The sequence below is a fragment of the Argiope bruennichi genome, chromosome 4 (genome assembly GCF_947563725.1).
Source record: "Argiope bruennichi chromosome 4, qqArgBrue1.1, whole genome shotgun sequence".
In the NCBI taxonomy this organism is placed as follows: Eukaryota; Metazoa; Arthropoda; class Arachnida; order Araneae; family Araneidae; genus Argiope; species Argiope bruennichi.
The window spans coordinates 64,499,698-64,508,367 of NC_079154.1; positions in this window are offsets into that span (position 1 = coordinate 64,499,698).

An 8,670-nucleotide genomic window follows, 5' to 3' on the forward strand; every position below is an offset into this window, starting at 1 on the left:
TTAATCACTTTATATAAGAAGTTATACTAATGATGAATCATTTATAACTGTATTAATTATTATTTGGCTTTATACCTTAATTTTGAAATTATTCCATCGAGAATATAGTTTCATTTTATTATATATTTTGAAGATTGCGAACTGATGTATAAGCCATAAATATATTCGAATATCTATCAAAAATTCTCTTAATATAAGAAACAAAATTCTTTTTTTATTCTGGAAATTTCTTCCATGCATTTCAATGCATTATGAATAATGGATTCTGCCACGCGTTTGTTTCCTAAAGACCTTCGAATTTACCCTCAATTGCAACGTTATTACATTCTTTATCTGATCAAATGACTTTCTAAAAAAGGCATGCTTTTAAAGCATAGTCGTGGGAAGGTTTCGAAATACGTCGAGAAATTTTCCTGCAAAATGTTGTTTAAATTGTCGTCATTGTATTGGCAAAAAACAATTTATGTGGGAAGAAATGGCAGATAAATCTTCTATAACTCTACTTTTATCATTTTTTGCACATTTATTGTTAGATAAAATTCAGAAAATCTTACTGTTTTTCTGTCTTTTAATTCGAATTTTTAATTATCAACAACCATCAAGATTTTTTTTTTTAGAAATTGCAGAAAACATGAAAAACAAGTCTTTATAAATAACGAATGGTGACTTCAAGTAAGGATACGAAATTCATACGCTTGTGCCATGATAAAATTTTGTACATAACTTGTGGGAAAGTTCTCTCTTCAATTTTCTTCTATATTTCTAAAAGATAAAATATTTCATATTGAATTGTATAATGTTATGAAGTAAACTGAGTTTACATTTTGTACCTTTTTGCTTTGAGTAACTGCCTCCAAAATTTGGTAGATATCAACCATTTCGTTGTCAAGACCAAAATGTCATTCTCCAAAATTAATACCTCATAACTGTAATACCCTGCAGAACCAATAAACCACGCTTTCACAAAGGAAAATAAAACCACAGGACCCAGACAGAAGCAACAGATTTCTGATTCTACAATGTTTGTTTATATGTTTATACATGTCATATAGATGTTTATAATTTTATTTATCATTTTTTTTCCTTCTTTTTTTCCCTCCTCTTCAATTGGTAATCTCTATATAGTTTACTTACAGTTAACGACTTTAAAAATGTAAAGAGAGTGTGTCTGTAAATATCAACATTTCTCTGTAAGTTCAACCAATTGTCATCGTTAGTTTTTAGATATTCTTGTTCTATCCATTTAATTAATACGGCACCAATGCATTCAACAGAGCCGTGCAGGTTGTGACACCCATGAGATTCTCTATGGAGATTCTTGGGTAGTTTGTCGTATCTTTCTTTCTTTCTTCCTCTTCTTTTCCTTCCACCTTGTGCTCATCCAACTGGTTATATAACTCAGTTTTGCAGGCACCGGGGCTCAGGATGGTGTTATGTTATGTCAAGTTGATGATTCGATATACCGATTTTCATTTCTGTTGCCAAACGGAATTTTGAAATACATCTTTCATATACTTACAAATATTTAGCCCAACAGGTTGTAACCCTTTAGATGAATTTGCTCCAAATTTTGGCATCGATCTACAAGTCTGATGATAAAACCCATATACTAATTTTTTTTTTTATCTTCGAAGATATAACTGCTTGTGTTTTTTGGTTACTGTGCTCACAGACGGACAAGGCGAAGGACAGAGAAACTAATTTTCAAAAGACAGATTTCGTCCAAAATGTTACATAATTTTACAATTTTAGTGTAAAGACCGAATACAAAATTCCATTAACAATTTTAGTGTAAAGAGCGAATACTAAATTTCTTTAACAATTTTAGTGTAAAGACCTCATACTAAATTTCGTTAACAATTTTAGTGTAAAGACCTCATATTAAATTTCATTAACAGTTTTAGTGTAAAGACCTCATACTAAATTTCATTAACAATTTTAGTGTAAAGACCTCATACTAAATTTCATTAACAGTTTTAGTGTAAAGACCTCATAATAAATTTCATTCACAATTTTAGTGTAAAGACCTCATACTAAATTTCATTGACAATTTTAGTGTAAAGACCTCATACTAAATTTCATTGACAATTTTAGTGTAAAGACCTCATACTAAATTTCATTAACAATTTTAGTGTAAAGACCTCATACTAAATTTCATTAACAATTTTAGTGTAAAACCCTCATACTAAATTCCATTAACAATTTTAGTGTAAAGACCTCATATTAAATTTCATTAACAATTTTAATGTAAAGACCTCATACTAAATTTCATCCAACTTGCTTGTTAAGTTTATGAGTTATGTTCACAGACAGAAAGGAAAATTTCCAAATATGTTTTTTCCCCGAGTTCCAGGAGATTTTTAATGTGGAGAATCTCCAACAACTCGCTAATAAATTATTTTACCATAACAATCGTTTCTTAGTTTATATAAAAAACCATAATGATTCATAAAATCCCATTAATCTGTAGCGTTCCATTAAAATTTTAAAAAGTAAAAGCTTTCAACTAAATTTCTTCTTGTTTATTTTTAGTTAATGCTTCAATGTTTCTTTATGTCTGCTTATGTTTGAATCCTCACAAAAAAAAGCGTAGATTTTGAAATATGAAAAAGAAGTTAGCGAAAGTGCCATGTTCAAGAAGCTTTGACGTAAGCTTAAATGAAAAAACTGGAACTTTGAAGGACAAATTTTAAATCGCAGCAAAGAATCTAAAAAATATTAAGCAAATCAACAAAAGACTGAACATTAAAATAGCGATGAATTATATTACGATTCATCTCAAAGCAACGGTTAAAAGTTCACTGAAAAAATAGTGACAATTGTAGTTTAAAAACAATTAAAGGTGTCAATTTATTTTATGAATAATAATTTCCTTATTTCAAATAAAAACATTTAGAAAATGTGTTTAAGAGTAAAAATTATGAGCAAACAAATTTCACATAAATGTAAAGATTAAAAACGATTATTTTACAAGATCTCTCAAACTGAATCAGTTAAACAAATAATTATTCCAAAGTATTATGAATAATTAATTGATTATACTTTAGACTATTTAACAATAAATTTAATAATTCAATTTAAATTTATTGTTAAATAGTCTAAAGTAATTGTAAATATAATAATTTAATAATTAATGAAATTTGTATTTTTACTTTCTAGTCTGCTAGATACACAAAGAAAAAGTATTAAAATAGTTTTAAAAAAAATTGATCATGAAAATTCGACGAGTCTCCACATTTCAATACTCACTGAATTAAAAAGATACATTCTTACTTTCTTATACAAAGTATAGTAAAAGTATTGCAATCGTTAAAAAATTCGAGATGTCAAAAATTCTAATATCTCCGTTTCAGACTTTCGAGTTCGAAACAAGATTTTTATCATTATATCCGTACATCTGTAAACATAACTAAAAAATGAATTGAATTGGGCAAACGAAATTTACTATATAGAATTTAAATAAATTTCTATTTTAAACTTTAAGTACATTTCTATATACTATTATTCTTTTTCAAGATTTCTATAAAATTTGAAAGAAATCCATTAAAAAAATATCTGGCTGGCTTTGTGAACACAATAACTATAAAAATAAAGAGCTAGACAGATAAAATTTAATGAACAAGTATAGCATCGAAAATGTAGATTCTTATCAAACTATGGGTTGACCATCTGTCTGCCTGTACCTTCTCATGTATGCAAACGCAATAGTTCAAAACTATGTGATATTTGACTACTGTGTTAAAATTTCAGTTCCAAGTAGTCTAGAAGAAAAAAAGATGTCCAAAATACATATTCTATTTTCTGGTGTTTGCACATTAACCGCATGATAGCAATCAATCCCCCCCCGCCTCCAAATAAAAAATCTCCAAAAATATAACCAAAAATCACGTGTTATTTTAAAATCGAAGATCAGTCTTACATAACTATTGTTAGATATGCAGTTAATACACAAGTACTGGTTTTCTTTAATACGCTAGGCAAAGGAGGATTACACCTTTTTACAGAGCATGCAAGAAGGTTTCGGGGAAACCATTACACCTGGTTTACCAATTTATTTGGCTAAATGATTTGGTTAACTAAACTAAAAACATTTTTAATCGATTTTTCTACTAACTTCCTATATAACATATTTCATCTGTCAAGCTCAAAGCCTTTTTCAGTTATTGTATTCACAGACAAACGGATAAAATCCTAATAAAGAATTCAGAGAGATCTAAAGCATGGAGATTTATTAGAATCTCCAGTTTGAATTTTTCGACTTATACAAGAAAGTCAAAATCATCAATCAAACATAAAAATTTAAAAAGAAATAATTATATTATATAAGACAGTGATAAAAATACTTTCATTTATTTCATTTTTTTTTCTTTTAATTACTACAATTTATTTAGGTTAGTTTAAATTATACATGTATACTTTCTTAATTTGAGCTGTACTTAAAACTTTTTTTCCACACAAGCAATTTTACATTCCACGCAATATAATAACCGCAATCCTTTCATTGAGCTAATGTTAACAATCCTTTTATTTTCGATTTTATACAAATTGCGGAACAGAATTCCCTTTAAGCAATACACATCCACTCATATAGGAAAACGAAATAATAAATGTGACGTCGTGAATACAGAAGTTGATCAAGAAAAGTGTAGACATACAAGCAATTATTGCAATTTATGGTTAGCCTAGATGACTGTCTGAATTCTTTCGTACGAATCCTTTTCCTTTCTCTGCTTCTGACTAGCGATAAAAAACTTCAGCCTATCTGAGAAATTCCGAAAAAAAACATCATCCATCACGTGTAAGCTGTTTATTTGTTATAACCACAGCCTTAAGCTCTAAGGCTGTGGTACTAAGAGCTCTTATAGCAGCTCATTATCATATAAGGATGATAAAATGCAAACATTACCTTGGATTGATTTATTAGCGGATACGTAATATCTTTATTAATTTGTTTCAATTTACTCAAATGCGATTTCGAACCGGTTTTGAGGGTTCTGGGGAAGATTAATTATGGATAATATTCTATTGTTCTGATCATTCTTCCCTCTCTCCCCCTTTAAATGGAGTAGTAATCACCGCAAAAAACTTTTACACGTGTTTCGGTCGAATGTGATGATGTCTGTGCTTTTAAGCAAAGCTCGTAGTTGGAGGATATGTATCAATAAATGTACTGCAGGATCTTATTAAAATAAGCAAGATAAGCTGTGCTCCTGTTAAATTATTGCATACCTTAATTTTTTTTAAATTTCAATTATGTAATACAGTGTAACTGAATTTAAGTAACGCAGAAATAAATACACGGCATTCAGTTTTTTAACTGTGAAAATTTAAAATCATAAGGGGAAATAAGAGAGTTGCAAATATATATAAATGCAAAGTATAAAAGAAAAATGTTGCGTTTAAGATAGGAGATAGGTTTAGCTGAAAAAATCTCAACAGCGTAATTGTTTTATTTTTATTAGTGTTTGTCTTTTAAAAATCTACTGCTCTTTAGATTTTTTACCATATGACACATTTGCTTAGAAATAAAATGTAATTTAATCAAGTGATTAAATAAATTTTGAAAATATTAGAATGATATATTGTTATCGAGAATGCACAACTGTACGTGTTATTAGGCAGTTAAAAACTGCTAGGATAAGTGAGTCAAAAACTGATTAGAAAACTTCATCTTTATAAATATGAAACAAGTCAAGTTAAAATATGTAAAACGCCTTACTGCTTAATTTTGTCTTTTTTTTGTGTGATATTACTCATAATAAACATTTAAGCGATACTTTATTAAAGTATATTTTAAATTAAATGAAGATAAAAAAGAGAAAACATTTTGTATTTTTTCCCCACATTTTTATAGTAAAATAAAACGAATCTAAATGGTTCTTTTTATTGAAATAATGATATTTCAATATGTCAAATTTATAACTTTAATCTTTAAGACGGACTGATATAATATAAATTAATTACATAAAGCAATTATCTGTATTTTTTAATAAAAATAATAATTTTGGTAAAATCCTAGATGGGCCCACCTCATGGCGACTTATTTGAAATCTCGCCAAGTTGACTAATAATTGAATGTTTGTTATTATTATTATTTTTCAATTAAAAAGCGATACTTGGAAGGCCAGAAATAATAATAAATAAAATAAAATAAATATAATAAAAAATAAATAAAATAAAATAAATATAATAAATAAAATAAAATAATAAATAAAATAAAATAATAACTAAATAAATAATAAAAAATAAAAAAAATAAAAATAATAATAAAAATAAAATTAAAAAATAATAAAAATAAAAAATAAAATAAAAATAAATTTAAAAAAAAATCCGTCTAGGTTGCCACATTGGGGACGTTATCGTCACTCGTTTGGCGAGAATTAAAAAAGACATCAAGAGGTGGGCTGTGCTAGGATCCACCCGTAATTTTAAATTTAAAAAGGAGAAATGTGCTTAAAACATTTTAAGCAATCTCAGTATTTCAGCTCGAATTAACTTGTTTAGAAGATTTTAAACTTTGCAACGATGATGTTAAAAGCAAATAGAATAATAATAGAAAAAATAGATATTATGCCTTCACAGTGTCTAAGCAATATTCAATTTCTCTACTTCATTGATAACAATGTACTAGAAGAAATCCAATCGAGATCTCATTTAACATTGTATTTCATATAGGTAAATGACTCCTAACTCATTTACATATCCTCATATAGATAAATGAACAATGGATCAAAGAATTGTGGTGTCATGTGTCTTAAAACCCAGTTTGTTCTCCACTCGTGTTTTATTTTTCTCACATTTGTTAATATTTATTGGAGAATTGTTTATGCATGCGTTGACATTTATCCCCAACTTTATCTATCGTGAATAATGTTTTCAGTATCTTATATTGAAATAAAATTGCTTGTTGACATGTATCTGCCATATTTTCCAAAAATACCTAAAACTTTATCATCGGCTATATGCCTACTGAGTTAATATCTAGACTAGTTTGAAACCCAATTTCAGCTTTCTTTAAAGATGGTATCATATTTATGCAAATCCACCTCTGTAAACGTAAAGCGCCGAATTTGAAGAATAATACTGATGGGGGAATAAATTCAACTTTCAAATAATTAACAATCTGTGCACAAATTTACTAAATTCATCTCTTCTATGCAACTCAATACTTCTTTTGCATGCAAACAGTTTCAACTTTCCACAATGAATTTAATAATTTATTTTTAATTACAGCTCATAGAGGAAGCGATGAGATGCCAAGATAATATTTTATCACCAAGATGTTTACAAATTTTTTTAAATGTATTATAAAATCCTATTTCAGATTAATCATTGTAGAATTTTTCCGCTTTCTTTTAAGAATTATATATCGAAAGTATGGCAATTCAGGTTTTTTTTTAATCATTTGAGTTAATTTATATCTAACAGAAAAACATAAATCTTTCTTCTTAAAAATAGAATATTTTTATCAATAAGGAATTTTAATTTTATCCGATTGATTCTTGATAATCATTTTATCAAATTATTCCTTCAACAAAATTCACATTTATTTGTAGAGTTTAAAACTTAAGAGATTACTAGCATCCAGCTATTTTTAATGATTCGCTTGTTCGTCCATCTTATTGACTCTTCTAGCTGTTGAATTATTAATGTGGAGTATATAATTTTTTAAAATTTCACCTTGTTTTTTGGCAAGACTGAAAGATTAGAATTTGATAAAAATCAGTCTACTAAAAATATCTATGGACATGAATTTAAAAAAAATTGTATTCTGCGATATAAAAGCGCAAATGGAAATTCTACTTCTGAGTAAATGACCAAAGAAAGCAATTTTAACATTGACGAAATCCCATAATTGAATGTTTCTTTACAATAAAGAAATTTGTTTGACAATTCTCATAAAATTAAAAGTGTTGTTATAGATCGTGTTTTAACCTAAATTTTCGATATTATTAAAATTAAAGAAAAACTTTTGATGTAAATGAAATCATTATCATTAAAAAGGTATTTTTTTTTAAAAAATTCATATAGTTTAAAAATTGTTTTGAAGATACTATATTTTCTGAAGAAATAGCTGCAAAGCACAAAGAACTTGCTTCATTTTTATTAACATAGTTTAATCAACTTCTGAGCCTTGAAAAGTTCAGAAATTAATTCGTATAAAAATATATTACTATTTAGTGTTATATATTTATAGAAGATATTTCATATCAAGTACATTATTATTTGCTATTTTATTAGGCTTATTTGCTATAAAGTCACTTCATGAAAATAAAACTTCTTCAAGCAAAAAACTATCCCCATAATATTAAAGATAAAATTTTCTTGTTTACAAGGTAATTACATCAGAAGCTTCAGATATAAGATGATGTATACTATAAATAAGGTATATAAAAGAAAGCGAACATATAATTATTTTAATCTCGTAAATCTTCAGACAATTTTTTTCACTAGATTACTCAAAAAGAAATCTGGAAAATCTTCAACCAAGATTATAATGATGTTTCATTATATTGAGATTTTACAGCTTTAACGTAGAAAACTTTTACGCTTTTACTCTAACATATGGAGTATTTATTACATTATGGTGCATTATTTATTTGTGTGTATTTGGTTGCATATGTGGAGAAGAAAAAGTATTAAAATGATTGATTTGATTCGTATGATACT